The sequence below is a fragment of the Phragmites australis genome, chromosome 16 (genome assembly GCF_958298935.1).
Source record: "Phragmites australis chromosome 16, lpPhrAust1.1, whole genome shotgun sequence".
NCBI classification, from domain to species: domain Eukaryota; kingdom Viridiplantae; phylum Streptophyta; class Magnoliopsida; order Poales; family Poaceae; genus Phragmites; species Phragmites australis.
The window spans coordinates 18,161,160-18,184,455 of NC_084936.1; the positions used below are offsets into that span (position 1 = coordinate 18,161,160).

The 23,296-nt window shown below is 45.9% G+C and overlaps 1 pseudogene; it reads left to right on the plus strand.

The window, feature by feature from the left end:
* The first annotated feature begins 715 nt into the window (after positions 1–715).
* LOC133896202 (disease resistance protein RGA4-like) lies at positions 716–19,209 on the plus strand (annotated as a pseudogene).
* The last annotated feature ends 4,087 nt before the right edge of the window (positions 19,210–23,296 follow it).

Here is a 23,296-nt window from a genome sequence, read left to right on the forward strand (position 1 = left end):
CGTTAGTGGTCAGCCGGTTACAACCCGACAGCTGATTAGATTACAATAATTGATGTTGCTGCTCCGTCGGTCAGCTCGACCATGATCAAGCCTTTTTTAGTGCGATCTAGCAGAGAAAAGCAAAAGTGTGTATTCCCTACCACTGATTTTTTTAATAATTAACGTTAAAGCTTTGAATGGCTGCTTTGTAACTAGTGGTTGTTTTTTTAGTGTATGTCTCATTTAAAATATTTCTTGTTCTGCTTTGCCAAACTACTCTTTGGCTCGACCACAATCTAGCCTTTTTTACTGTGTTCCAGCAGGAAAAAACATACGTGCGTATTTCCTACTATTAATTTTTGCAATAATTGACGCTAAAGCTCTATATGGTCGCACGCATCGTAACCGGTGGTTGTTTTTATGTAGGGAATCTCTCTCTTATATGTCTTATTTAAAATATTCCTTGTCCCGCTTTTCCTGACTACTCTTCGGCTCAACGTTCTAGCCTTTTTTTAGTGCAATCTAGCAGGGAAAAGCATGAGTGCGTATTCCCTACTACTATTTTTCGCAATAATTGATATTAAAGCTCTGCATGGCCACATGCTTTGTAACTAATGGTTTTTTTATGTAGTGTAGTTGATCGGGTCGAGTGAATCTCTCTTATATGTCTCATTTAAAATATTCCTTGTCTCGCTTTTCCTTGCTACTCTATCTAACCCTTTTTTTAGTGTGATCCAGTAAGAAAAAAGCATACCTGTGTATTCCCTACTACCAGTTTTCGCTTTTATCAGACTGTGTCTATATGTGACCCAGCGCCATTCATTTTGTTCATCACTCCGCTTGATGATCATTTCCAGATGAAAGGTGGAGAGGTGCTTCAACTTGAGAAGCTCGTCGGCGCTGTGCTATCCAAGGTCTCTGATGTAATCGCCAGAGATAAGGAGTTGAAAGGCGAAGTCAAGAGAGGCCTGCGATACATCTGGGGGGAGATGAGAATGGCGACCCTCGAAATCGAGAAGAATCAAGGGGCGATACATGCGACCAAGATTGTGCTACTGAAGGAGTTGGCTAGTGATATCGAGGACTTTATTGATCTCACCTGGATTCCCGGAGGAGCATCTGGCCTCATCCTCGCCGCCGTTGGGATGGACCCCCGTCACGAGATACTGAAAAAAATCAACAATTTCAAGGATAATGTCCAGAGAGTACGAGATTGGAAACCCGACGCTGGAGTTGGATTGAACCAGGGCGAAGACGGTGCTGCATGGTCGTGCCCTTCAGCTGCATCTGCTCCCCCTGGTAGTCCAGAGGCTGGGTTTGTGGGCATCGACGAGCACATAAATGAGCTTCGGAGGAGGTTGCTGCCGGCAGCCGAGGGGCAACCACGGGAGCTGAGGGTGATCTCCATCGTGGGATGCCGTGGCGTTGGGAAGACAGCACTCGCAAGGGCAGTGTACGACGCGGCAGCCGAAACATTCCCTCGCCGCGCTTGGGTCGAGGCATCGAAGTGCAACAACGCGGAAGACCTCCTAAGTAAGATTCACGTTCAGCTAGATGTTGCCCCGACACCAGGATCTGGTGGTACCGGCTCCACAAATCTCCGTGACTTGCTTCAGAATAACAGGTTCTCTCTCTCTCTCTCTCCATCGCGTAATAATTTTGCAAATCCTGGAGATGGATTATGTTTAAGAGTGGGTTTGGAGTGGTTATTAATTAGACTATTGAATATATATTAGCTAGATTCAACAGTTTAGGACAGGTGACTTAAGGATTTGCAATTTTAATTCATCTTTGAACTAGACAGATTTTAACACCACACGCATCGTATGCATGAAACAATTCCCAACAGTTTTCTCCTTTTCGGTTGATCAAAGCTAACACCTTAACATTCCCTATGACTCGCCGTATGGTTGGTGGTGTCTCCTAAGGATTACCAGGAATCCGGCAATTTTAATGATCACAGTGTTTGGCAAAGTAATTCGAAATCTAAACTCCAAAAGCCAGATCGGTGTGAGTCAGATTCCATTAACCTTTATTCTCGTGTAAAGCGATGTATATCTCATAGTAACGGGTCAATGGAAGCTTTCATGTTGTGCTTTGTAGTATCGAGAACGACGACTAGAAGAGGTGAATAGTCGTCTCAACAAATTTCTTACGAACAGATGGTCTTTTTTTATTATGTCACCCAATGCACTCGAAAAGAGAATCAAACCAAAAAGCAACAAGAACATAGCGGACATTTAGCGCACAACTCAGAAAGTCCGGATAGTCCGAACAAATATCCAGAGACTCCGGAGAATTGCGGAGACTCTAGGAAAAGATCCGGAGAGTCCGGAGATTTGCGGATACTCTGAAGCTGGATGCGGAGAGTCCGGAGATTTCGACGAAAATTCAAAATCAAATTTAAAGATCCAACGAAAGATGGGTCTCATAGTTCGAATCGGATACTTAGGTTCTACAGTAACTTAAACCATAACTCATCCCCACACAAAGGTTGAATCTTTGGGAAGAATCACTTAAAGATCAAGAAAATGAACACCGGGTAAGGAAACTCTCCAAGATGATGATTTAGGGGTAAGCGAATTCAAGACCCCATCACATATACATATGTATGTGAATTGAAGAACAACCTTCCAAGATATTAAAATTTCAGCTCAAAGAGCAAAACGAAAATCAACACCTAAGAGGGAAAACTTGCGCACAAGGCAACAAAACCAATAGAAGGAGACTAGAAGGAGGGGAACATAATCAAACGCGAGAAAATCATCTTCATTAAGCACAAATATCAGCCATATTTTAGGCAGATTACAAAGATGTTTCTCTCACAAAAGCTCTAGCCTATTACAAAGATAAAGCCTTTCCTCTCCTTTTTTCAAAACCTATCACTAGGCTCTCCAAAATGGCTGATTCACCTTCTCATATAGCCCTACCCTTCTATTTATAGACCTAGAAAACTTGATCCCTAAGTTTTCTAGCTTGTTCTCAAAATATCCCTACCTTCCAATAGCCTCCTACCTACCATGGGGGTATTTTGGTCTAGATTTTTCTCCGTCTAGCGAACGCTCACAACTTCTTCACAACTTAGCTTTGCCTCGACGCAAGTTTCGCGATGATGCCACGTGACCCTCAAGTCCTCCCACAGTTTTAAGGCCAAACCACGAAACCCTAGCACACTTCTTAAAACGTGACTCGCTGCCTTGCTTACACCTTAAGCAAGCGCTCCGATGTTGACGCGTGTACTCCATCTTGCGATCCTGACCGCCGGCAAGTCTCTCCCGTTTCCGGTCCCTCGGACCGTCTTGTCACTTGCACCGACATCCCATTCGCTTGACTTTGTCAACATGCCATCTCCATCCATCTTCCATACTTTGCTTGACCTCCACGTGTTTAGCTAGGATCACCCTTGACTCCGCCTGGCCTCCTTGATGGTCCAGCACCAAGCACCCTGCTTGGCCCCGATTACCCGCCGTCGACTGCTAAGTTGCATCAGTCACATACACACCATGAGACAAGCAAATACATATCTCCAACTTCATCTGAAGTTAGTCCATAATCAACAATGCTTAATAGAAGACTCAAATCAACTCAGGGCAAATTCCAGTCAAAATCCAAATTCAGCTCAAGTGCGGACACTCAGCAAAAATATGCGGACCATCCGCAAAAATGCGGACACTCCGCAAATTCTAGTTTCCTTCAATTCTGCGGACCATCCGAAAAAATATGCGCACTCCCCGCAAAAGTCCAGACTATCCACAAAAATATGCGGACCCTCCGCACATCCCAAGCAATCCAAAATTTGACAACCTTGTTAATCACTCATCACATATACACCAAGGCACATTTCAACTTAGTTTATCAATCTCCCTATTGATGAGTGCATTGATAACCCTTAAAGCACAAATATTTGGGTTTGAAGAAGTGAAGCACATCCAAGTGACCAAAACCTCAAGAACGGTCAAGGTAGCCATCAATGTCGCCAATGGCTTTGCGTCGCTCATGTCGAACTTCTTCAGCAAATCCTTGGTGTATTTCGTTTGGTGGACAAACGTACCTTGCTTGCATTGCTTGATTTTCAGCCCAAGGAAGAAGTTGAGCTCGCCCGTCATTGACATCTCGAACTCCCTGCTCATAGTTTCTGGAAACTTGGCCACGAGTGCATGAGAAGAGCCACAAAAAATGATATCATCCACGCAAATCTGAACAAGTAAGAAATTATTGCCATGCTTGAGAGTGAACAAAGTTTTATCAGCTGACCCCATCACATACCCATGCCCTAGCAAAAAGACCTAAGCCTATCATACCAAGCTTTAGGTGTGTGCTTAAGCCCATACAAAGCTTTCTGAAGCTTGTATACTCTATGAGGGTATGTGGGATGCTCAAAGCCTGGGGGTTGCTTGACATAGACTTCTTCCTCTATGAAACCATTTTGGAAAGCACTCTTGACATCATTAATACAACATGAAACCTCGGGATGCCACAAATGCAAGTAGGATCCTAATAGCTTCTAGCCTAGCTACTGGTGCAAAGGTCTCTCCAAAGGCTATCCCCTCTACCTGAGTGAAACCCTGAGCTACTAGTCTAACATTGTTTCTTACTACAGACCCATCCTTCCCCTATTTGTTTTTAAAAACCCATTTGGTGCCTATGGTGTGAACATTTGGGGGTGGCTCTACTAGGAACTAAACTTGGTTTCTCCCAAAGTTTTCAAGCTCTTCATACATGGTATTGACCCAACTCGAATCAGATAAAACATGTCCAACATTATGGAGCTCAAAAGAAGCAATAAATGCAGAATCAGTGAAATGAGCATGAAAAACAGATTTGGACCTCGTTACCCTCTCACCAAGGTCGGCGATCATCAGGACTAGGGGATGTCGTCACTGAATGTGTTGAGGGGCTTCGCGTTGTGAGACGACCTCTCCCTCAAACACTGCTGGTGCAGGCTCGAACGCAGCTGAAGTAGAAGTAGAGGCTGCAGGACCCTCTGCCGGTTTCGAGGAGGCAGGAACCAGCTCGGGAACGAGTGTAGTAGTAGGAAGTATTGGATCATCCTCGTCATCCCCGAAAGCTGGAAGATCGCTGTCTACAAAAATGCTTTCGCTCATCTCCTGATCACCTGCACACTCAAAGACATGGCTAGCACAAGGGATTGATTCATCAAATGTCACATCGTAGGACTCCATGATGGTGTTAGTGTCAGGATTAAAGACCCTATAAGAATGACCATGAAGAGAATACCCCAAAAAATACCAACGAAAGAATGCGACTTGAACTTGTCAGGATTGCCACGCTTTAGGAAGAAACACCAACACCCAAAAACTCTCAAATGCGAAACTTTCGGCTTCCTCCCAAAATGCAACTCATAAGAAGTCAAATTCAAGATCGAGCGTAAGAAAATTCGATTGGAGATGTAGCATGCCGTGCTAATGGCCTCGGCCCAAAACTCCCTAGGAGTCCTATGCTCATTGAGCATTGTCCTAGCCATCTCCACTAAAGTACGATTCTTCCTCTCAACTATGCCATTCTGCTGAGGAATGTGTGGGGTGGAAAATTGATGCTCAATGCCATGCTCAAGACAGAAAGCATCAAAGAGATAGTTCTTGAACTCGGTGCCATTATCACTGCGAATTGCTTTCAATACACCAGGGAGTTCTTTAAACAATCTCAAAGCCAAGCTCCGAAATTGTGAAAACACTTCATCCTTGCTCACAAGAAAGAAAACCCAAGAGTAGCAAGAGAAGACATCAACAATGACAAGTACATACCACTTCTCACCCGCCAAATGAACCCAGGAAGGACTAGCAGTGTCCATATGGAGAAGTTTTCCCGGTCGTTCAGTCATCACCAGATTGACTGGTGGGTGAGAGACGGCAACCATCTTTCCATGCCGATAAGAAGCACAAATGAGATTCTTTTCAAACTTGAGATTGGGCAATTCTCGGATCAAGCCTAGGGCACTCAAACGAGTAAGCAAGTCAAAGCTCACATGCCCTAGTCTCCTATGCCACATCCAAAGCTCAAAAAAAGATTGAGCAATCAAACAACGAGAAGAACCAAGAGACTCAAAAAAATTAGCTCCAAAAACTCTCCCAACTCTAGAAATCCGGCAAATCAAAGCGCTTGACGAATCAAGAACTCGAGAAGTATCGCGTTTGAAACCCACTTCCAAGTCCTCATCCAGCAACTGAGATATAGAAAGCAAATTGTATCCCAGATATTTCACCAAAGCCACACCCTTAAGAGTAAAACTCTCATTCACCCTTACCATACCTTTGGCTTTCACCCTTCCTTTTCGATCATCCCCGAAAGTGATGTACTCGTGCCGCTTCATTGGGGTGAGGCTGAAAAACCATGGTGTATCTCCGGTCATATGGCACGAACAACCGGAGTCAATGAGCCACTTGTTCTCCAGGCCTCCGCCTGCCACCTACTTGCAGGAAGAGTAGTAGGTGGATGGCTCAGTACTGGGGTTAGTCATAAACTTCATGGGAATCCAGTACTGGGTCATCCGCTCTGAAGTAGTAAAAGCAGGTGCATGCAAATCAACACTAGTACATTGGGGGTGAGAACCACGAAGAGAAAAATGTGGTCCGCCAAAGCGTTGGAACTCAAAGCCTCTTACACGTGGATCAAAACCATATGAGTCATAGTAAAATCCACGCGGGGTACCACCTCTAGGAAGAGATTGAAAAGCGCTAGAGACTCGTGGGTAGGAGCGAGGAGAGGGCTCATGTACACCAACAGAGGGGCAGTACATGTCCCGGGTACTCCACTCTCACTCACTCCATTCATCCCTCCTACGGCGAAAGTAAAACCCAAGCAAGTGACCCTCTCTCTGGCAATAGGTGCAGTGGTAGCGTCTCTCGGGAACACAACTGCCGGTCACTCTAAGCTCTCTCACAGGGGCTCTCATATGAGATTGTGAAGCTCTCTTGGGTTATGGTGCGTGCTTCTTCTTGGTAGGCTGTGGTGTGGGTTTCTTCTTGTTGAGTTATGGTGTGGCATTGATTTTGGATTTCTCAGCTTCTAGGGTAGTAGATGTGGTGAAAACAGTCTTACTCTCCCCATTGTAAGCCACCCTCTCAAAACCCAACTCAAGAGCCAAACCCGCCTTATCAGCATACATCTTGGTCTTGGCCTTCTGAGCATTTCTCCACTAGAGAAAGGAGATACTCATTCTCAGCTAAAAGCTTATCAACTTGCCCTCTAACCCAGCTGAGTTTGTCCTGAAAGATGATACAAGTGGGACAGTTCGGCTGCACATCCTTCGAACTCCCAGACTCTCCAATCTAGATTCCAACTCCATGATACACACTGCTTTCAGTTCAACATCCTTTGCAAGCAAAGAGAAATTCATACAGTCACCTAAGAGAGTGGATCTAGACACCTCCTCATAGAGCTTCTTCTCAGCAGTCTCAAGTCAACTGACAACTTGAGCATGCAAAGCCTAAAGCTCGGCAAGTTCTGTCAGAACCACCATACAACTCTCACACTCCTTATCATCACGCCTAGACCTAAGTAATGCAAGCTCAGAAGAAATAGACTCATATTAGGCCTAAGTTCCTTTAACTCACGTACAGCTTTCTTAAGTAACCTATCCTAGCTAACGAGAGCATCATTCAAGGCATCGTCTTGGATGGAAAGCTGGTCATAGGAAGGAACTACCTCGGAGAGATCAAGCTTGGGGTCGCAGTCGTTGTTGTCGTCCGCCATGAAGCAGAGGCCAGTGAGGTCCTTGGCCTTCATCTTGCTCTTCACTTGCAGTTCATCCTCCTCTGAGCTTGAAGAGGTGTCGATGTCGCTGAGAGCTGCCACGAATGCCCTAGAAGTCGCCTTGGCCGCCATCTTGGCCATCTTGTCGCGATTCTTCTTGAAGAAGGGTTTCTTGTTCTTCTTCTTGTGCTTGTCGTGGTCGTGGTCATGATCTTCCTTATTCTTGAGCTTGGGGAAGTCTGCCTTGAAGTGGGTAGTGTCACCACACTCAAAGAAGGCACGGGAATTGCCCCTCCTCTAGTCTCGGCGGTTGTTGTAGAAGCGGGTGAATTTCTTCATGATCAATGCAATATCTCATCATCAAGCACATCCACCTGCTCCTTTGTGATAGAGACCAAGGAAGACAAAGCAAATCTACTAGATAAAGTGTTAGCACAAGAAACACCAACTCCATACTGGTTGCTACCACTAGGTCCGGAAACCAATGCCATGTTCTGAGACAGGGGGTTTCCGAAACCAATCCAAACCGCCTTGGCTATCTCGGTGCACTTGAGCTTGCTGAAGATTTCATCACAAGTTAACGTGTCATAACTTGATGACTCTTCAAAACTCGAGATCTTCACTTCCCATATGCTACGATCCAGAGCATAGAGAAGCTTGATCGCTCTCTCGTGGTCAGAATAGGGCAAAACACCAATTGATTGATGATTGCTAACAATTCCATCAAAGCGAGAAAACATGGCATCCAAAGACTCTCCAGGGCATTGCACAAACATTTATATTCTTGGTTGTATGTGCTTTGGTGTCTCGCCTTAATTTGATTAGTGACTTCATGAAAGACACTCAGAGTAGTTCAAATCTCCAGGGCAGTACAAATGTGCTGAACCCTGTCAAATTCGTTCCAACTTAGGCTTGTGAACAAAATATTTCTTGCTTTGTTGTTGTTATCATACTGTTCAATCTGAGGCTGAGTGATACAAACAGGGGGATCTCATATTTGGAGTCAACTATTTCTCATATTGCACTTTCTTGGCTTTGAAGATAAGCCTTCATGCGAACCTTCCAGTACGAAAAATCATGGCCATCAAAGAAAGGAATCTTCCCACTTCTCTCCATGTCGCCTACGGATCACAAAGCCGGTTAAGGACAACAAGTGATCAAACCTGCTCTGATACCAATTGTAGGCTCCAGAATAGCGACTAGAGGGGGTGAATAGGCGCCTCAACAAATTTCTTGCAAAACAGATGTCCTTGTCTTATTTAGTCACCCAACTCACCTCAAAAAGAGAATCAAACCAAAAAGCAACAAGAATGCAGTGGAGATTCATTGCACAACTCAGAAAGTCCGGATAGTCCGAACAAATATCCGGAGACTTCGGAGAATTGTGGAGACTCCGGGAAAAGATCCGAAGAGTCTGGAGATTTGCGGATACTACGAAGCTGGATGCGGAGAGTCTGGAGATTTCAATGAAAATTTAAAAATCAAACTTGAAGATCCAACGAAAGATGGGTCTCATGGTTGGAATCGAACACTATGTTCCACAATAACTCAAACCATGACTCATCCCCACACAATGGTTGATCTTTTGGAAGAATCACTTAAAGATCAAGAAAATGAACACCGGGTAAGAAAACTCTCCAAAATGATGATCTAGAGGCAAGGGAATTCAAGACCCCAACACATATGCATGTGTATGTGAATTTTATGCCACTAGCATCGAGAAGAACAACCTTCCAAGATGTTAAAATTTCAGCCCAATGGGAAAAACGAAAATCAACACCGAAAAAGGAAAACTTGCACACAAGGCAAGGGAACCAATAGAAGGAGACTAGAAGGAGGGGAACATAATCAAATGCAAGAAAATAATCTTCATTAAGCACAGAGGTTAGCCCTATTTTAGGTAGATTACAAAGATGTTTCTCTCATAAAAGCTCTAGCCAATTACAAAGACCAAGCCTTTCCTCTCCTCTCTTCAAAACCTATCACTAGGCTCTCCAAAATGGCTGATTCACCTTCTCTCATAGCCCTACCCCTCTATTTATAGGCCTAGAAAACTTGACCCCTAAGTTTCCTAACCCTTTCCCAAAATATCCCTAGCTTCCAATGGCCTCCTACCTACCACCAGGGCATTTTGGTCCAGATTTTTCTCCATCCAGCAAACAGTCACGGCTTCTTCACAACTTAGCTTTACCTCGACGCAAGCTTTGCGATGATGCGACGTGACCCTCAAGTGCTCCCACGGTTTTGAGGCCAAACCGCGAAACCCTAGTGCACTTCTCAAAGTGTGACTCGCCGCCTTGCTTACACCTTAAGAAAGCGCTCCGATGTTGACGCGTGTCCTCCGTCTTGCGATCCTAACAGCCGACAAGTCTCTTCCGCTCTCGATCCCTCGGACTACCTTGTCACTTGCACCAATATCCCCTTCGCTTGACTTTGTCAACACGTCGTCTCTATCTATATTTAATGCTTTGCTTGACCTCCATGTGTTTAGCTAGGATCACCCTTGACTCTACCCGGCCTCCTTGATCATCCGGCACCAAGCGCCCCGCTTGGCCCAGATCACTTGTCCACTTTTAATATATGTTCAGCTAGGAGGAGCTGACCCTTCCAATGCCTTTGGGCTGCGGAGATTTCTTGGCTTCCAACCTTACTGCGGAGGCCTCATTTTGGAAAAGGTACGCTTGTCTATAACCACCTAGCAATAGCTTGCTGAACTGGTTATTTTTCCAGTAAAAGTCAACAAACATTAAAAGTAGCTAGCCTAGCTGTTGAAAGTTTCAACAACAGATAATTACTAGGTAGCAACAATATACCGCTAGGCTTAAGTTATATCCCTATTCAATAGTAGATAGTAAAACATAAGTAATATCTACAGACCAGACTTAAGTTATACCTTTGCTCAAATAGTGCACGGATACCTTACAAAAATCTCCCTGCCGATGGCATAGCCTCGGTAGTGGGGATGTCTTACAAAAACCTACCCACTGATGGCATAGCCTCGATGGTGGAGATGTTTTCCAGAAACCTCCCCATCGATGTCATAGTCTCGGTGGTGGGGATGTCTTACAAAAACCTCCCCGCCGATGGCATAGCCTCGGTGGCGGTGTTGTTTTAAAAAAAAAACCACCCCACCGATGGCACAACCTTAGTGGTGGAGATGTCTTCCAAAAACCACCCTGTCGATGGCATAGCCTCGGTGGTGGGGATGTCTTACAAAAACCTCCCCACCAATGGCATAGCCTCGGTGGTGGAGATATTTTCCAAAAAACCTCCCCACCGATGGCATAGCCTTGATTGTGAAGATGTTTCCAAAAATATCCCCACTGATGGCACAACCTCGGTGGTGGAGAAGTCTTCCAAAAACCTCCCCGCCGATGGCACAGCCTCGGTGGTGGGGATTTCTTACAAAAACCTCCCCGCCGATGGCATAGCCTCGGTGGTGGGGATGTCTTACAAAAACCTCCCCACCGATGGCATAGCCTCGGTGGTGGAGATGTCTTCCAAAAAACCTCCCCATCGATGGCACAGCCTCGGTGGTGGAGATGTCTGCCAAAAAAACTCCGCGCCGATGGCATAGCCTCGGTGGTGGAGATGTCTAGAAAAACCTCCCCACTGATGGCTTAGTCTTGGTGGCGGAGACATCTTAAAAAACCTTCGCAAGCGGATATGCCTTAATAACCTTGAGAAAACCCAATGATAGGTCGTAGGCGAAAGCCCCGATGCCGTAGAGGTGCTGAAAACCCTTTGACAGGTCGTAGGCGTAAGCCCCGATACGGTAGAGGTACTGAAAACCCTTCGACAGGTCGTAGGTGTAAGCCTCGATGTTGTAGAGCTACAAAGAAACCCTCTAGCAAGTTCTAGGTGAAAGCCCCGATGCCGTCGAGGTACTGAAAACCCTCCGGCATGTCGTAGGCAAAAGCCCCGATGCCGTAGAGGTACTGAAAACCCACCAGCAGGTCGTAGGTGTAAGCCCTGATGTCGTAGATGTAGAAAGAAACCCTCCAGTAGGTCGTAGACAAAAGCCCCGTTGCCATGGAGGTACTGAAAACCCTCTGGCAGGTCGTAGGAGAAAGCCCCGATACTATCGAGGTACTGAAAACCCTCCGGCAGGTCGTAGGCAAAAGCCCCGATGCCGTAGAGGTACTGAAAACCCTCCGGCAGGTTGTAGGCGAAAGCCTCGATGCCGTAGAGGTACTGAAAACCCTCCGACGGGTCGTGGGCGTAAGCCCTGACAGTGTAGAGGTACAAAGAAACCCTCCGACAGGTCGTAGGTGTAAGCTCCAATGGCATAGAGGTACTGAAAACTCTCCGATAGGTCGTAGGCAAAAACCCTGATACCTTAGAGGTACTAAAAACCCTCCACCAGGTCGTAGGCATAATCCCCGATGTCATAGAGGTACTGAAAACCCTTCGACAGGTCGTAGGCGAAAGCCCTGATGCCGTACAGGTACTGAAAATCCTTCGACAGGTCGTAGGCATAAGCCCCGATGTCGTTGAGGTATAAAGAAGCCCTCCAGCAGGTCGTAGGCATAGCCTTGATGTCATAGAGGCATGAAACTTTGTGGTAACTCGAAGGCGCTGGCCAAGTATCAAAGAGGTTGCCTCAGCCTCACCATCAGCTTCAGCTCCAACCAAACTTCTGCTATGCTCCAGATGGCCCTGCCTCAGGAGCCTCGCCATGGCTAAGGGTTGAGTGGGTCGCAGATTGCCTCCGGCCTAGCCACCGGCTTCACCTCCAACACCCGTTGTTGGGCTCCGGATGGTTCTGCCTCCAGAGACTAGCCGCGGCTAAGAACCGAGGGGTTCTCACACTACCTCCCTGTGCCTAGCCATCGGCTTCACCTCCAATAGCTGCCAATGGGTTCCGGATGGCCCTACCTCCGTATCCTGGCCGCAGCTAAGGGCCGAGGGAGTCACGGACTACCTCTCTCAGCCTAGCCATCAGCTTCACCAACGGCAGCCGCCGTTGGGCTTCGGATGACCTTACCTCCGGAGCCTAGCTGCGGCCAAAGGCTGAGGGGGACGCGAATGCTTCCCTCAGTTTAGCCATCAGCTTCACCTCTAGCAGCAGTCTCTGGAGCTGATGCGCGTTTGCCCAATCTTCCGAAAGGTAATATGACATGTCGATTGGTGGAGCTTCAACGTTGATGATCCAAAGGCTCCGAACAAAACAGATCGAGAACCCTTGCAACCACTACACCACTACTCCATGGTTATCAACCATTCCAAGATGTGGTTGACCTCACGGATTGCCTCCCTTAGCCTAGTCATTGGCTTCACCTCCGACAGCCGCCACCTGGCTCCGATTACCCTACCTCCGAAGTCTAGCTGCAGCTAAGGACCGAGGGGGTCGCAGAATACCTCCCTCGGCCTAGCCATCAGGTTCACCTCGGCAGCTGCCACCAGGCTCCAGATGGCCCTGCCACTGGAGCCTAGCCCCGGCTAACGGGTGAGGGAGTTGTGGACTACCTCCCTCGGCCTAGCCATCAGCTTTACCTACGGTAGCCGCCGCTGGGCTCCGGATGACCCTGCCTCCAGAGCCTAGCCACGGCTAAGGGCCGAGGGGGTCGCGGACCGCCTCCCTCGGCCTAGCCATCGGCTTCACCTCCAAATAGATTGCTTCGAGCTGGAAATCTCAAACAAATATGGAGAGGGGTCTATACCGGTATCAGATAGAAGAATGTCGTATCATGCTGGAACCTAGTGGCGGCCAGGGCTAAGGTGGTCGTAAACCGCCACCACCAGCCTTAATCATTGGCTTCACCTCCATCCACTTCTACTAGGCTCCGAAAACTATCTCGCCTGCACCAAAGAACTCATCTCATGGCTCCACTATTAGCTCCACCTCCTCTGCTAGAAACGATGAGGTCAATATCCCCGCCAAAGGCATCGGGGTCCAAACCCTCTGCCCAACAATGACACCTACCTCGGTTGCTTTAAGGCCTACAACATGTGTAAGACTCCGTCGATCAAGTCATCCCTGAAAAACTATAAAAAATATAAAATACCTACAAACGCACTCTCCGGCCACTAACAACCACTGCGTGTGAAGGGGGCGGGGAAGGTGAGGCACTAGAGCTTAAGCGCACACACAAAAAAACATGTCTGGCTGCATGCCCAGAGGATAACCATACACTTCGATCAAGGAAAAGAGAAACAACACTAAGTGGACCCAAAAACTTAGTTATATTAATAAAGTTCACATCCAAAAATACTTACATGCCTTCTTGAGTTCCTAATATCTGGACTACCCGGGACCAAAGCATTAACAGAGGATGGGGAAGAAAACTACAAGCCCTAATAGCGGCGCATGAAGCGGCGTATGCGCTTCATCTGTAGCCTACCACCGCGGAGGTTGATATAGTAGCCAGCCCCCGCGCTGTCAGAGGACGAGGATGAAGAGAACTCCTCCACAACCTTCTCTCCATCCTTCTTGGTCTTCTTCTTCTCTGCCTGGGCTGCCTCCTTCTCCAATTCCACCTTCTCTTCCTCGTCGATCGCCTTCTCCAAAAGATCACAATCAACCTCCTCTCCATCATTGAAGATATCGATAATCGCGATTGGAGTGGCCAATCGGACTAGAGATCGAGATGGGGTGGCGAGGGCGGCTATCTCTGCAAGGATGGAAGCATGATGGTTGCCGGCTCCAACTTTGCAAACACGCCCGTAGGACCGCTCACCCCTGGCGGCGCCACGACAAGGAGAACTGGTTCCAGCACCAGAGGTGATTCAGTCCCAGTCAAACCAGTTGAAACCATCGACATCTCTAACGATGAGGAGGAGGAGAATGCCATGATCGAGCCAAAGAAGAATCGCTCTCTTACACAGCAATGAAGGATCAACTGGATAAACAGTAACTTTTATAGCCGGGCCAATCATTCGTGTACACCTGGGGAAGGAAACAGAACCACTGTGGGTGTCGCCCCGTGGCCTTCCCAGTTATTACTCTGAGGGGCTGGGGCCACATCCTGGTCAAACCCGCGCACACACGGCAACTCCCTGCGACAGTGCCCTAGTTTTGGCATACGCATCCCATCACATTTATTTTTTGAATCCCTTTCAACGCATGCAAGGGAAACCGGCACAAGACCCCAAGAGAACCGGCGCATTACCCTGTCAGAACACACTAACGTTGCCACACGTCATTAAGTACTTGTGCCCAAAAATGGGCATAAGTACGATCTCATTCATGACAATTCAAAAGGCGAAAAGGCTTGCCATCAGAGAAGTTGAAAAGCTTGCTCTGATCGCCGCCAGCCTCCGCACGGGCTCCGAAGCGCATTACCTCCATTCATACCTCGACGGCCTTCAGCTTCGATGCCTCTGCGTCTCCGGCCTCCACACGGGCTCCGGAGCACATTGCCTTCGATTGAACCCTGATGGCCTTCGGCTCAAACGACTACTAGGCCTTTGGCCTCAACATAGGCTCTGGTGCACGTGGATCCCAGCGATCCCCTGCGGCCCTTGGCTTTGACATCAGCTCAACCTTAGGCGACCCCTGCCGGGCTCCAGACTACATCATCCCCGCAAGTCGATATCTCCGACTCTCGTCGTGGGGCTCCGAACCACGCAGTCTCCTCCGAATCACACTGTCTCCATCAAGCTTCATCACCATCATTTTCAGTCATCATTGAAAGTCCCTTCAACGGCGTGAGGTTGTTTATGACATCTTGACTATGAGGTTGGGCTGGAGCTAGTTCTTTTTGCATATGCTCACCCCTCCAAAACCTCGGGACCAACAGATGAGGGGGTACTGCTGGGGAAAATGCCCCAGCCCATAGGCTTTACTATGGAGTCACTATCAGGTGCTCTTCTGAAGCCCTAGGGCTCCGAACTTGTTGGGGGTCGCTATTAGGGGCCCCTAGCGCCCCTAGCTCCATTGGCGTTTGCTCATGGGCTCCAAACGTACGAAGTCTCTGGAGCTCCTAGACTCCAGAGTTATCCTAGAGCCTACGGACCCCGGAGCCGGCCACCCTCGAATCATGGGGCGACACAGAGTCATCAAGCCTTCATAAATATCCGCCAGAGGGAGTTTGTCGATCGTCTTTTGCCTGCAACGAAGTGACCAGCATTAAATATCGATCACCTTGGCATCCAGTCTGATACACAAGATAGGGTCAGCATCGCATTCGGCGACCAACCAAGTTTACCGCCACTTGATGGCCCTGCGCCGATCATGGTAGATAATATCTTCTGGACAAGGTTTAAAGCACTTTATCTAGTCCCAAGCCATATAATTCAACCGATCCTAGGTCCTTGTTACATAATAACAACTTGTATACAACACCTCAGATAGCACTATAAATACCAAACCATGGCCATTAGGCCAGATGACCAATCTTTTTACGATAAATACATTTGGTGTTATTCTGCCTCTCCACTTTTTCTCCAAGCTTGGGTCTCCTCTCTAGAAGAGATTCTCGCCACACCCTGTTCGTGAAAGACATTTTCTTCCACCAATAATATGAAACTTGTTTCTTGAAATATGAAACTTTAAAGGACTAAATTCAAATATAAAATTTATGTGTTGACTTTGCCGATCTAAATTTTTAAATCAAATACCTAAAATTGATTTTGAAATTTAAAATTCATATTTTAAATAAATAACATTACTTAATTTTCCAACATTAAAATTTTATGCTTCACATTTTGATAATTTATAATCTATTTTTAATATGGACATTTGAAATTCAAATATTTGCAAACCTGAATTTCATAAAGTTTATTTGAAATGTTAGTAACTTTGAATTCTATATTTCATATTTCAAAACATCATATTTGGGCTTTGAAATCTATATATGAAATTAAAAAAAATTAGATAATTTCGAATTTTAAATTAAAATTTAACTGTTGAACCTGAGTTTTGTTTTTAAATTCTGGAGCAATGGCAGGTCCAGGATTAGAGCCCGTTGCAATGCCAAAAAAATAATTTTCCCATATTGACCTCAAAACTTTACTTCAAACCAACCAAATGTCTTCCTCGTAGTAAATATGTCTAGTAATGTTTTTTGTGTTTATATAGAGTAAGGGGGGCTATAGGATTGTTGAAACTAAATGCCCCGAGCAAAGAATTTTTTTTTCTACTGCACATCCTCGGACTATACGAGGGAATCCCTGTTTATGCAACTTTTTTTGGGCCAGGTATTTTTTGTTTTTGTATGATACTGCAATGCACAGTTACATGTGGACCGTGGTTAGTTTTTTCTATTTTCATCCTTGGGATGATAACTAAATAAATATTTGCAATTGATATGTATGCACATTTTACCTGATTCTGAGGAAAAAAACATTTGTTGCTTAATGTTGTGTTCTCAATATGCTTTCTAGGTACTTGATTGTTATTGATGATGTGGTCCGAGCAGACGTGTGGCAGGCTATAAAGCATGAGTTCCCTGAAAATGACAATGACAGTAGAATAATTGTGACCACGAATGTCCACTCCGTTGCGGCTGAATGCAGCTGGGGCAGTTTTGTGTATACAATGCAAGGTTTGGGCGAAACTGAGTCAGAAAAAATATTCTGGGAAATGGTTGGTCAAGAGAATCGATCACCTGCCCTAGAGGTTGCTTCAGATGGCATCCTCAAGAAATGTGGAGGTTTGCCGCTGGCGCTGATCAGCGCAGCTAATTATTTGCGTCGACGCGGGCAAGCTGCGCGTGGTGTGACAGGAGGACTCACAACCGGGCACTGCAAAAGCGCTGCCCGCGCACTCGGAGACATGATAGTAAAAGGCAAGGATGCAGAGTTTGTGGAAATTAATAGAGCTCTTCTCCAGTGCTACAACAACCTTCCCGACTCTATTCACCGGAGCTGCTTGCTTTATGCCAGTGTATTCCCCAGAGGCCGCCCTATTAACAGCAAGGTTCTGATTAGTAGATGGATAGCTGAAGGATTAGTTGTTGCAAATGACACCCTCACAGACGAACAAGTTGTCCCTGGTTGTTTAGAGGAGTTCATTGACCGGAGTATCGTTGAACCAGTACTGATCAACAATGCTAGGGTCGCCATGTTCAGAGTTCACAGTATAATGCTCGAGTTCATCATCCACAAGGCAGTCTCAGAGAACTTTGTCGCTCTGGTTGACAAAGATGAGCTACTGCATAACAAAGAAATTGTATGTGCTCAAGGTCAAGGAAACAAAGACCCTATCTTCGGTGTCCGGGTCCGCCGACTCTCTGTTCAGGACAGCAAGAAAGAAACAGTTGACAAGGCTTCGAATGATATCAACTTGTCTGCTATGAGGTCGCTAACGATCTGCAGAAGCCATCTTCTCGATATCCAAGCCTGCAAGGTACTGCGAGTTCTGGATCTGGGAGGTTGCCAGGGGGTCAATAATATTGTTCGAGACATATGCAAACTGCAGTTTCTCAAGTACCTCAGTCTCAGGGGCACTGATGTTGGCAATCTTCCCTTGCAAATGCGACACCTGAAGCATTTGGAAACACTGGATATTCGAGACACAGGGGTGGAATTTCTGCCCATTGAGGTCATCAAGCTACCATTGTTAGCTCACCTGTTTGGCCGGTTTGAGCTACCCCATGAAATCTCAGAGGAAAAGTTAAAGGGCAGTCGATTGCAGACTCTGGCTGGAGTCGTCATTAACAAGGCAGACTCGAGTTTTGAAAAGATTATACTTCACGCCAGAAAACTGAGGAAGGTTAAGATCTATCAAACTGCATCAGATTCCTCCAACAGCTTCCCCAATAAAAAGCCAAAACTATGCTCTGGACGAGCATGGACTAGCAATTCGGTCTTGCTGAAGCTTAAGGAGCGCTTCATCGGCAGCGAAGCTCTGCAAGTTCTGTCAATTGATTCAAGTGACTTCTCTACAGAGTTCGTAAGTTTTTTAGAGGCTCCCTGTGAGCTCGCATCTATCAAACTACGAGGGAAACTGGAGAGGTTGCCTGCTACTCTTACGCTAAGCCAGCTGGTTGGTCTTAACAAGCTGCTACTCATCTCAACTGGTTTGAGCAGTGAGGATTTATCTGCCCTGCAAGATTTACATTACTTGGAATATCTCAAGCTAGCAGAGGATTGCGACAAGTTTTGGGTTGGCAGCTTCGTTGTGCACGATGGTGGTTTCCCAAGCCTTAAGCGACTGTGCTTCGAGGCCCCAAAGCTTCCAAAAGTGATATTCCTAGCTGGATCTATGAAGTCTCTGACCATTCTTGACCTACTTTGTCCATATTCAGAAATTCCAGACCATTGTCAGGGTCTGTATTTCTATCGTTATCAGACGTGTGTCCCGAGGAAAGCAGGCTTGGCGTGGCAGGAATCTCATATCTTGAGAATCTCAACGAGGTGATCCTCCACCACTCTACGGGGGAGACAAAAATGCGAGATTGGAAAGACGAAGCGATTCGGCACAAAAACAGGCCATATGTGAAGAGGCAGCCACAACCAACCATCAACGCGGCATAACCGTGAATGAGTGTTTGTCTCCCTTTGTCTGTCTTTTAATCTGGTTTGTTCAATGTTCAACATTTTCGTTCAAAGTCACGTGTAATCTTTATATTTTGTTGAAATATCAGCAGCAGCTCCTTTCAAAAAAGATTTAAAAATCATCAGCCAGCTGGTGCAATTAACGTGCATGATTTAGAAATACAACGAAATTCTCCTTTATCTGGAATATGGTTGATGTCATTATCGCTTCCTTTTTACCAACCTTAGTTATATACGGTACGAAAGATTAGTCTAACTTTGCCCTTAGTTTATCCACTCTGAAATAGAGGCAAGCATCGATCGCTTATCCACAGGTTAGCTGCTCCCCTGTTTAAATTAGTTTGTGTTAATTGTGTATCATGACAGGGAGGGTTGTAGACTTTTTCTCTCGCAACACTGACCTCAATGAAGTTATCGATAGTCATTAACTCGATTGCTTCTTCTTGACTAGATCAAGCAACATTTAGTAGCAAGACTTGACCAAAGAGTTAACCTAAACATGCCAACTAAGGTACTGTTCATTTCAGTTTAGGATTATAATAAGCAGCTTATAAATGGTAGATTATAATAAACTGGATTGTGATAAGCTGGAGGAAAATAATCTGAGCTGTTTGGCAACCTGGATTTTTAAAATTTGGATTGTTATTTTTAGATAACAAAAGTCTGCAATGCCCTCAATAGGGGACTCGGGATTCGGGTGTGAGGGGGAGTGGCATTGGCAGATAATTGCCTCTAAATTCGATAGGTAGTATAGTAAAAGGTCGAAATAAGCTGAAATAAGCTCATTTTTATAGTTTATGGGATTGTTATAATCTGGACTTAAGCTTATAATAATCTGAACAAATAAGCTAGCTGTTTGTTTTAGCTCGGAACAAATAAGCTAGCACGGGCGCGCGGGTGTGCGACGCAGCTGAACGGCGAATGGGAGGGGAAAATGGACGGTGGCAAGGAATCTACGGTGGCGCGCACTAGGAATCTCACCGGAGATGTGCCCCGGTAGGAGTTCTTTGACGGGAAGTTCACACCGATGACCTAGACACTACGGGGAACACGTCTACGGGCTCATCAATGGCCAACGATGGCCGGAGCAGAGCCAGACGATGGCTAAAGAGGGCAGCGGTGGCAAAAAAAGCTAGGGCAGCACCTCCCCACTACAACGAGCTTCCTTCCTGCAATGAAAAGGGGCCAAAGGCACCTTAGCCATCACAGCATGAAGGCCGGCCTCACACACAACACATACGCACGCCGGCGACGAGCGATTGCACGGCGGCGGAAACAAGAGCATGGTGGCTCACAGCTACGTGCTAAGAGGGAGAGCTCGGGCAGCTATACGCTACCTAGGCGGATGCACGAGGGGACTGGGAGGCTCACCGAGCACAAGAACGGCGACGGGCGCGGCGGCAGCCGGTGACTCGTCGCAGAGGCGATGACGGCACTGCTTGGCTACTAGCTCGGGCGGGCTCCAGTCGGGCTTCCAGTGGACGGACGGCGACACAGGGACGGCGGCAAGGGCCTGAGGCTCCTCGGCAGCACATGGTCGGTGGATCAATGGCGCGAAAAGGGGAAGAAGAGAGGCCAGGGCTGCGCTATTTATAGTGGGTAAGTGAGCTGCAGAGAGGCGGTGCACGCACGTGACGTTGGGCGAGGTGGCGGAGCGGCGCCCACCGCGTTTCCCACTTTGGATTAGGATCATTTCAAATAAATATATTTGAATTATGATTTGGGCTTGCATCTCGAGCTTTTTGAAGATGATTTGAATCAAAGGACTTGAATAGTTTTGAAATTGAGAGACATTCAATTTCAAATCTCCACATAAGGAACCATAAAAACCATAAACCAACACATATGAACCAACTTAATGCAGGGATTATTTTGGAAACAATTTTAGCGCATTTTGGAATACCTGGTCAACTTAATACATTTAATATATATGAATATATACATACTAGTATATATATACATTCATATACATAACTCCTTGATTTTAGTTAGCCTAATTAATCACAAATTTTTTTAATTTGAAGCAAAATTCGTAATTAAGTAATATGCTAAACTCAGGATATTACAAACCTACCCCACTTAAACAGAATCTTGACCTCAAGATTCGGAAAGCTCATTGAAGAGGTTTGGAAACTCCTTCATCAGATCCTCTTCGCATTCCCATGTAGCTTCTACTTTTGTGTGATTACTCCACTGTACTCGGCAGAACCTAACTGCTGTTCTTCTGGTTTGACGGGTTGCCATATCTAAGATTCGGATGGGTCTCTCCTCATACTAAAGCTCTACATGTAGATCCATTACTTCTAGGGGAACTTGTTCCACTGGAACTCTCAAACATTTCTTTAATTGTGATATATGGAACACACTGCGCACATCGGACATTTCTTTTGGAAGTGCTAACTTGTACGCCACTGTTCCATTCTTATCGAGTATCTCTTAAGGTCCCACATATCTAGGTGCTAGCTTTCCATGAACTTGAAATCTTCAGGTGCCTCTTATTGGGGATACTTTGAGGTAGAAGTAGTCTCTAACTTCGAAAGTCAAGTCTCTCCTCTGGTTATCTGCATAGCCTTTCTATCTGCTCTGAGCTGCTCTCAGATTTTCTCTGGTCTTAGCAACTCTTTCTTCTGCATCTTTTATTAACATAGGTCCAAAGAATGTTCACTCTCCTACTTCTGACCATAGTAGAGGTGTTCTACATTTCCTTTCATACAATGCCTCAAAAGGTGACATCTTCAGACTAGCTTGGAAGCCGTTGTTGTATGAGAACTCCACAAATGATAGACTTTTCTCCCAGTCTTTTCCGTAGGTTATCACACAAGCTCTCAGAAAATCTTCCAAGATCTGGTTTACTCTTTCCGTCTAACCATCAGTCTGTGGGTGGTAAGTAGAACTAAAATCAAGTGTAGTTCCTAAGGCAGTATGTAGACTTTTCCAAAATCTCTATGTGAACTGGGTCCTCTATCAGAGACGATCCTGCTTGGGATTTCATGCAACCTCAGAATATTGTCAATATACAAGTCTACCAATTTGTCACCTCTATAGATTTTTTTGACCGGTATGAAGTGGGCTACTTTTGTCAGACGATCCACTATAACCCATATGGAGTCGTTACCCTTCTAAGTTCTGGGTAACCCAACTATGAAATCCATACCAATTTCATCCCACTTCCCCCGAGTGATATTGGATACTTAGATTGTAATCCTTTATCAACTCTAACCATCTCTGTTGCCTCAGATTCAACTCTGACTGAGTGAAAATATACTTCAGGCTCTTGTGATCTGTATTCTCTAGTGAAAATATACTTTGCACTTATTTCCAAGAAAATAGTGTCTCTATATCTTAAGTGCATGTACAACTGCTGCTAGCAGGTCCTGAGTTGGGTAGTTTTCTTCTTGCGGCTTCAGTTGCCTGGATGCATAAGCCACAACCTAAACCTTGGCGTGAGGCATCACAATAGACCACGAGGTCCTTCTGCATATCTGACAACTTTAACACCCGGGCGGTAGTCAGTCTCTTCTTGAGTTCTTGGAAACTCTTCTCACAGGCTTCATCCCATTCAAACTTGGCGTCTTTTTGGAGAAGCTTGGTCATTGGCTTAAGCAATTTTGAAAATCCTTCAATAAACTTACAGTAATAACTTGCCACCCCAAGGAAGCTTCTGATTTCTAAGATATTGACTGGTTGAATCCACTCGACCACTGCTTCAACTTTCGAAAGGTCTACCGATACTCCCTCTATCGTGAGGACATGTCCAAGAAATGCCACTTCTTGAAGCCAAAACTCACACTTGCTGAATTTGGCGTAGAGCTGGTGTGCTCTTAGCCTTTCCATAACCACCCTCAGATGTTGTTCGTGCTCTTCGGCACTCCTTGAATAGATGAGAATATCATCAATAAACACTATCACAAATCAGTCCAGTTCCTCCATGAACACCTTGTTCATTAGATTCATAAAGTATGCGGGGCATTTGTCAATCCAAATGACATAACTGTGAACTCATACAATTTATACCTTGTTACAAAGGCGGTCTTTTGAATGTCACTTTTCCTGATCTTCAATTGATAGTATCCTGATCTCAAATCTATCTTGGAAAAAATACTTGGCTCCTCTTAGTTGATCGAACAGATCATCGATCCTTAGTAGTGGATACTTGTTTTTG